Raw genomic sequence first — 7,856 nt, forward strand, 5'->3', positions numbered from 1 at the left:
TTCCAACTGAGTAACTGGGACTTTGTTCTTAGTTTAAGGGATTTGAGGGGGGTGAGGGGGAGGGTTTGATTGGCTCATTGATTTTGGTTTAGTTCTTTTATTTCTTTTGGGGTTTTTGCTTGGTTCTTTTTTTTTAATAAGGAAATGAGAAAAAACATAACCAATTTAGGGTCTCTAGACTATTCACTATTCAAAAGCCACACAAAATAATTAAGCTTTTTACTTTTGGCAATTTTGATAATAGAAAGAAAACAGCATTTCTGGTTAATCGAGTAACTCCAGATTTACAGCCTGGCTTGAAGTTAAAAAATACTCTAATACAGGAAAAATTATGATCAGGATTGACTGGAGGCAGTTATCCTTTGTGGGAGAGTTGGAGTTGTTCAGCCCAGAGAAGACAAAAGAAGACCTTAGGGGGGAGAACTTAAGAGGCCCTTCCAGTGCCTAAAGGGGCTCCAAGAGAGCTGGAGAATGACTTTGGACAAGGACCTGGAGTGACAGGACAAGGGGAATGGTTTCACACTGACATAGGGCAAGGTTAGATTGGATATTAGGAAGAAGTTCTTCCCTGTGATTGTGGTGAGGGTCTGGCACAGGTTGCCCAGAGAAGCTGTGGCTGCCCCAGCCCTGGAAGTGTCCAAGGCCAGGTTGGACAGGGCTTAGAGGAACCTGGGCTAGTGGAAGGTGTCCCCGCCCATGGCAGCGGGGTAGAATGAGATGATCTTGCAGGTCCCTTCGAACCCAAACTGTTGTGTGATTCTACTTCCTACCTCTTATAATTCCAGGCAGATTTTCAGAAAGTCTCAGCATGCTAAATAGGTTATTCTGTATTCAGTACTTAAAGCAAGTAAGGAGAGCATCTGAAAACACTTCAGCAAAAAGACAGCATGATTCATATTACAGATGAGAGGCAGAGGAGAGAGTTGTTTCTAAGGATCCACCTTTTCCATAAAGTATTGGTACCACACCTAGAACAAGATGACTTGAATGAAGCAAATACCGGCTGTTTAGTCAAACCAAACTCAAGGACATTCTTATATAAACTTTTTGAATAGTCTCTAAATAATTTCATTCACATGCTTTAAAATCTAATGAGACAGTACAATGTATAACAGATGTCTCTAAAAAAAGCTCAGAGATAGAGGCTAAGCACAAGAATAGTGTTTGATGCACCTATGAATTTATAGCTTGCTGCATAATTCTCTCTCTGCTGGAACATTTCAAAATATTGGACATGCTTATTTGTAAAGTGAATAAAGAAAAAAATCTTGACTTCTTTTTGGAGATGACTTTCGATAATCACATGACTCCTAAGTCACCAGGGCTGTCAGCCTCAGCAGCCTAAAACCATAGTGACAGAATTTAAGCCTAGTCTACAGAAAATAGTGACCATTCCTTGGAAAGTCCTCAAACTTGAATTACCCTCTGATTTGTAGGCAGGAAATCCCCACTACCACAGCTGAATCTTGCAAACCCAAAATGAAGCCTGTCCCTAAATGCTACCTATAGAATACACAGCTAGGGTGAAACAGATAAACAATGTGAGTAAATAAACTATCTTGCCTGTTGAGTTTTGGCACCACAGTTTTTGCCATTAGTGCAGTGTTGGGTTTTCTTAAAGGATATATTACATTCATTATATAGAGGTACTGTTGTGTGAGGAAATGTTTGCTGCCTTTACTTAAACAGACGGTTGGGTTTTTTCTATGACTGGAATAGTGAAACCTTTATCCATATCTGTCAATAGCTGGAAAACCAGGGAGTTACAACTGCAAAATCTAGATGTCTGGCTAGCCAAGGGAGACTTGGAGTCCAAAAGATGAGGGAACTGAAATGATTCACTGTGACATAGAGATTGCAGAGATTCTTCTTTTTACACATCCAACATCAAACCTTTTGCCTTGAACTTGACATGGAAGAATCACTAGCCCTTTAAAGGGGTGGTTGTTTTGAGGGGGTTTTGGTTTTTTAAACCCTCTGTAAATGCACGTTTGTCAGACAGACTGTAACAACAGAAATGAACACTGTATTAGAAATTATGTTTCAAGCAATTCATTCAGAATGTCATATCGAAAAAGCTGCATGAAGATACACATTGACAGAAGTTTTAAAACAGCTTATAAAATATTTCCATGGATAAAATTTGTCAAGTCTTCATTGTTCCTTTTATACCTACGGATATTCCCCTCCATAGCCACTGAAATGGTTCTTCATGCCTCACAAGTGGACAGGAAATAATTCATTGCCTTCTGGACTGCTTTCAGTAAAGCAATGAAATAGCACGAATGAATAGAACTTTCAAAGGTGTTAAAAAACGGTACTATCAAACAAATTGCCTGAACTTGAAATACATATCCATTTACTCTTCAGAAGTAACACATTAATGTAGAGACTCAACACACTAAGTAAATTCAAGTACATCCCCACACCTCTAAGAAAATAATATGGGGTTATTTATGGTCAAGGCAGATTAGCTGACTTGAGAACAAGACAACATTGCCCAGCCACCTGTAATGGTTCCTGGCAGTTTCTGCTCTGGGCAGTTGTAACAGTACTGCACTCAAGAGCCTTTTCCAGAATATGCTGCGAACATCCCTGAAAAAAAATGCTTAGCACAAGCTTAGGAACTGGTTTATACAAGCTGGTTTATTCCCCTCAGAATGGCCACCCAAGGGTCACCTCTGCATTTTCTGAATAAACATAGTTCTTTTAAGAGTTCCCTGCTGTTTGTACTTTATGCACAGGACCTCTAAGCTTTGTCTTAGTATAGCAGAACATGTTAGGTTTTCCTAGTGGTAGTTGTTTTATTTTGCTTTTTCAGGGAAAAGGAAAGAAAAAAGGAACCTTTCAGGCAAGGTGAGATAAATTATATATCTCTTGTCACATAATAGACATCTAAAGAGTCCATAGAACCATCCTATGATGCTATTTCCAGTCATATGTTGTGAAATAATTCAGCAGGCCATCAGGATGACTGACACAGTCAGAGCTGGTGGCAGGCTACAGGCTGGGTACCTTACACACAAGAGGATCCCAGATCCAAATTGCATTGTTTAAACATGTGGTTGTCAGCATGGGACACCTAGTAACTGAAGCTCTCATCTTCCCAGCCACTGAGAAAGAAAAAAAGAAAAACAAACAAACAAAACCAAACAAAATACAAACAATCAAAAACTCCAACAATAATAAATTAGGAGCTTCTGTAGTCTCGCATGCTCTTTAAAAGTTCAATGAAAACAACATTATAGGAAATCTGATGCCCAGTTGGTTCTTCACTGGAAAGTGGGATTTTTTTCCGGTTATAAATAAAAACCTACAGTAGCTGTTTTGGAACAACATTAGCAACATGTGTGTTCCATTATTTTATATTCTGAAAATCAATATTCTTCAGGTTCATGATTGCACAGAATTTATCTAAATGGAAATGCAGCAAATCACCCATTCGGTGACATTAAAAGTCTCTCAAACGATGCTGAGAGTAAGTATTTTATACAGCTTTAAAATATCAAGACTTTACAGGAAGTTAGTATAAAAAAAGAATTAAATTTAAAGACTCAAAATGATGACAGTTCATGATGTCAAATCACAGCACTGTACAGCAATATGCCTATTAAGATGAGAAAAATTTCTAAGAGGCTAGAAATTAATTCAAAACAATAATTAATTAATTAAAGAAGGAGAATCAACAGACAAAGTGTAATTCCATTGTCCCCATCTTTTCAACTCAACTCAATTCTGTGTCAAAACCAGACACTGACATCTGATTGCAGTAGTCAGAAGTACGAGACCAGAAATTAAGAATTTTCTGACTGAAAAATGAAGATACAAATTCCATCTCTAAGAATTAACATACGCTTTTTCCACAGTTCAAGAGCTCAGTGACTAAAAGACACAAAATTAATTCCGTGAGACCATTCCCATTTGTCTCACTGTAGTTGAGAGAAACAATTCTGTAGATAAAACCAATAAAGTTTAGCAGTCTACATCTGCTTTGTGTTTTCTAGCAGCTGGCACAAGCCATGCTAGTGCCCATTTAGGCAGCCACTGCAGCACAGTGGTGCTTACCAAGCCCTACCCATAGGGGACCGTAACATAGAGTATTGAAGCAAGTGTGCAACAGAGTAACAGCTCAAAACCAGAACAATAGATTTATTTTGCTGCAAGTGGCACAGTTTAGGGGGGAAAAACCCAACATAACACCAAAAAAAGCAAACATTGAACAAGAAAACAAAACAAAACACTCCCCCACCCCAAGCAAACATAAGAAATTCCAACAAAACCAAACCTCCTGAAACCAAAACCATAAACCCACCAGACACTTCACCAGTTGCTCCACATAATCCCTGATAAAATGCGGACAAGGAAAGGTTAGGAAAAGGAGGGGAAAATATCAGAGTAAAATTATCACTAGTAAACTAATCAGAGAAAAGCACTTTGAAAAGCTAGTTGTAAGAGCTCATACAATCTCTAACCTCCCTAATTTAACACTACTAATTTTTGTATGATATTGACTATTAACGTTTGTTCTATAAAGAGTTATACAGAGCTGTCATGCTCCTAATTCCAATTTCTGCCAATTTACTTCAGCAACTGCAAAAAAGCTGAGTTCCCCAACTGCAAACACCTAACCAGAGCAATATAGAATCAGATTCAGCTAGTAGTAGATCTGGGTAGCATAATTAAATACTTTTTAATGGACTTTTAACAGCTATTTCAATTACATATTTTCTTACTTTGACTAGAAACTGTCAGGTACCATAGTTTCAAAACAAAACCTAATAAAGCAGTGCCACATCCCCTGTTTTCAACATTCCCATGAGGAAATTTTGCTAATGAAAGCACAATTGGAGTGGTTTTGCTTGGTTTGTTGTTGTTTTTTTCATGTTTCATTGTTGACAAAACAAAGCTGATTAGCTGGGGAGGGGTCTACTGTCATTTAGGTGGACAGAGAACAGCGAAAAGGAAATAATTTCAAAGTTGGCTCATACATCTAACAACTGGGCTGTTTTCCCCTAATTTATTCTATTATCTTTCTGTTCAGGGAAGTTAGGCTGGTTGGCCTAGACATTCACTTTTCCCCACACCATGTTACAGATACAGTAAGCTTTGCTTCTCTTTCCTTGTGACAATAATTGTGTGAAGCCACAAGTCACTTAAACTGTATTTTGAAGACTAAAGGAAGAATCAGCCCCTTGAGCCACTCAGCACTCATGATCCTTGTCTGCTGTCTTTCTCATTTACACTGTATTTTCATAATCTTTATTGCCATCTCTTAAATCCCCTTGCCAGTTAACACAGTTCAAATTGCACCTTGCCCTTTCTGCTCTTATCCCAACATGCTTCCATTATTTCATCTGTATTGCTCTCTTAGAACACTTATTGCACCATACAACCAGGATCACTGCCTTTCTTTTGCAGCAGCATCCAGCTTTCTTTATATTAGCATCCCAGAAGATTACATATCAGTTTCCCAATCTGTCTGAAATCTCTTTTTCAAAGCCGCTTGTTCTCATTCTGTTACTGCTCTCCTCTCCCCTCTTTCCCATCAGATGGTGAACCCTGCCATCTAACAAATGCCTTCACCTAACTGTCACCCTCCCTCAGTCCATCTTAAAATCATGCAGCCGTGAAAAAGATGATAAAATTCAGTTAATTAGTACATTTTTAAACTTTACTTGCATCTAGTATTATCTGTTGTACCATAATATGAAGTTCACTGCCTGACTGGTATAATTATAAAGAGCTATTTATTATCCTTGGTGAGTTTATGATCAGTAAAGTACCGACATTCAATGAAGACAAAACAGAAATATAAAAAAAGCGCACAAAGTGATCAAAGTGGTCTGAACACTGCACTCTGGCAAAATAAAATTTTTTTAAGAGCTAAACAACAAAACCTGATGTTTAACAATAATTTTTGTTTCATAACAAAAAATAAAATTAATAACAGCCTCTTCATCTGATGACACAGGACTACACTGCTGACTGACCCAAGAGTCTCAAGATCCAGCAAACACGCAACTAAGATGGAAACTTGTGACTCCCTTATCAATATCTGTAGTACTAAATGGCGTGTTTAGTGTTTTAATACGATATGATTTGATTATTGCCAATAGTGTCCTTAATTGTAACAACATATTTACAGAGTTCACAATCCTCACACATCCACCTCCCCAGCCACTCTGAACTTCTCATCGTGCAACTGCAAATAATATGAAAATAGAACATCTTTGGCAGCAGTTAAAAGTGGGCTATAAGAAACATGTATATAAGAAACATTGTTTAAGTAATATTAATTTGCTCTCCAGTTCCATTAAAACAATGGACGTGGTTAAGAGATAAGCAGAACTCATGTTAAGTTTTCATCAGAGATTAAGGAGCATAGCCCGTATTTCAATACTTCATTTTAATCAGGAAAATAGTGGGGCTTTTCTGTTCTGTTTATATGCAGCTTTGGCGGAAACAAATTGGAGTCTTCCCTTCCCTAAACAGGTAGGACTGGAGCTATACAGTTTTTGCACTTATTTTCTTCTTTCTGCTCCAATTTATCTTTCTCTTCTGCTGGATTTGATTTTGCTCTCATTTCTTGTTCTGTTCTCTGTATTTTCTCACTTCAGTGACTTCCCTACTGCACAATTCATTTCAGAATGAAATTCAGGCAATAAGTTCCAAAGGAAGATATCTACAAATGCATTCATCTGTATGCAAAGAAAACAAGTGAACAAAGGGTATATGCAAAAGAAAATTGCAATGACAAAAGTTTTTATTTCACATGACTACTCTTTGGGGAACTTAGTAGAAATTTACAGTGTAACACTTAAAAAATACACCCAATCTACTCCAGTTTTGTCTCTCCAATCTTTTATTCTTCATTAAAGAAAGACTTAAAGAAATAATGGATGACAAGTCTGACTGGAAAAAAAAAGCCTGTTCAAATTGAACGTAGAAAAATCCTATTGCACTGAATTCAAAGAAAAAATAGCTTATATTTTTATAGCTTTTAACCACGTATTACCACTTGAAGAAGAAAAACCCTACCTCACTTCAATTCACTTTTGGATATAGCACTAGTAAGTCCCAGTGAAACTCTCCCCTAATGACTTAATAAGAAAAGGAGTCAACCATGTACATCAGAAACATACCATGCAGCCTCCTGCCATATGAATAGCATTATTTCACTTTGTAACTTGCATCACTTCCCTAACTCTCTCCTCTTGAAAGGGAAAACCTTTTCACAAACTACCATACCTGTTCCATGTGTGACAAGAATACTCAATCCAACCAATTAAAATGCAATTTTCACTGAAGCAAACCTTGATGCCTGTCTTTAATCATTACTATTTGCAAATTTAACCTCAACTTCCATTTCTAATCTTTTCTGCATTACTACATGTGAGGGACTGAAATAAGTTATTAAAGTTATTACTGGCTCCAAACAATTCTGTGTGTGGGAGGGGACAGATCAGGTTCTGCCAAGATGAAACGTGCTCTGCCCCCACCCCCCTCCACCACAGCCCTGCCTCCTTGAGAGCCACGGGTGCAGCAGTCAGTCACTGGCACACCAGGAGCACTGCCCCACACGACACCCCCTGGAGCCCCTAACCCAGGTCCTGAATGGCTAGCAGACCAAAAGGCCCACCTGGCAGTACGGGTGGCCACAGGAGTCCAGAAAAAATAAAACCACCACCACATGGCCTCCACATTGTTCACAGCCCTACCATTCTTGGACTTCTGCCAGCTCGTTCTACGTTGGATCTAAGGCAGTAGCTGTAATTCTCTTTCTCTCTCTGTTTACTTCTTCTCCTAATTTTCTTTTCTTGATATTTGGGTAATTTAAACTTGGATGAGTTGGAATT

Source organism: Lepidothrix coronata, unplaced genomic scaffold, assembly GCF_001604755.1.
Source record: "Lepidothrix coronata isolate B3197 unplaced genomic scaffold, Lepidothrix_coronata-1.0 Scaffold259, whole genome shotgun sequence".
Lineage (NCBI taxonomy): Eukaryota > Metazoa > Chordata > Aves > Passeriformes > Pipridae > Lepidothrix > Lepidothrix coronata.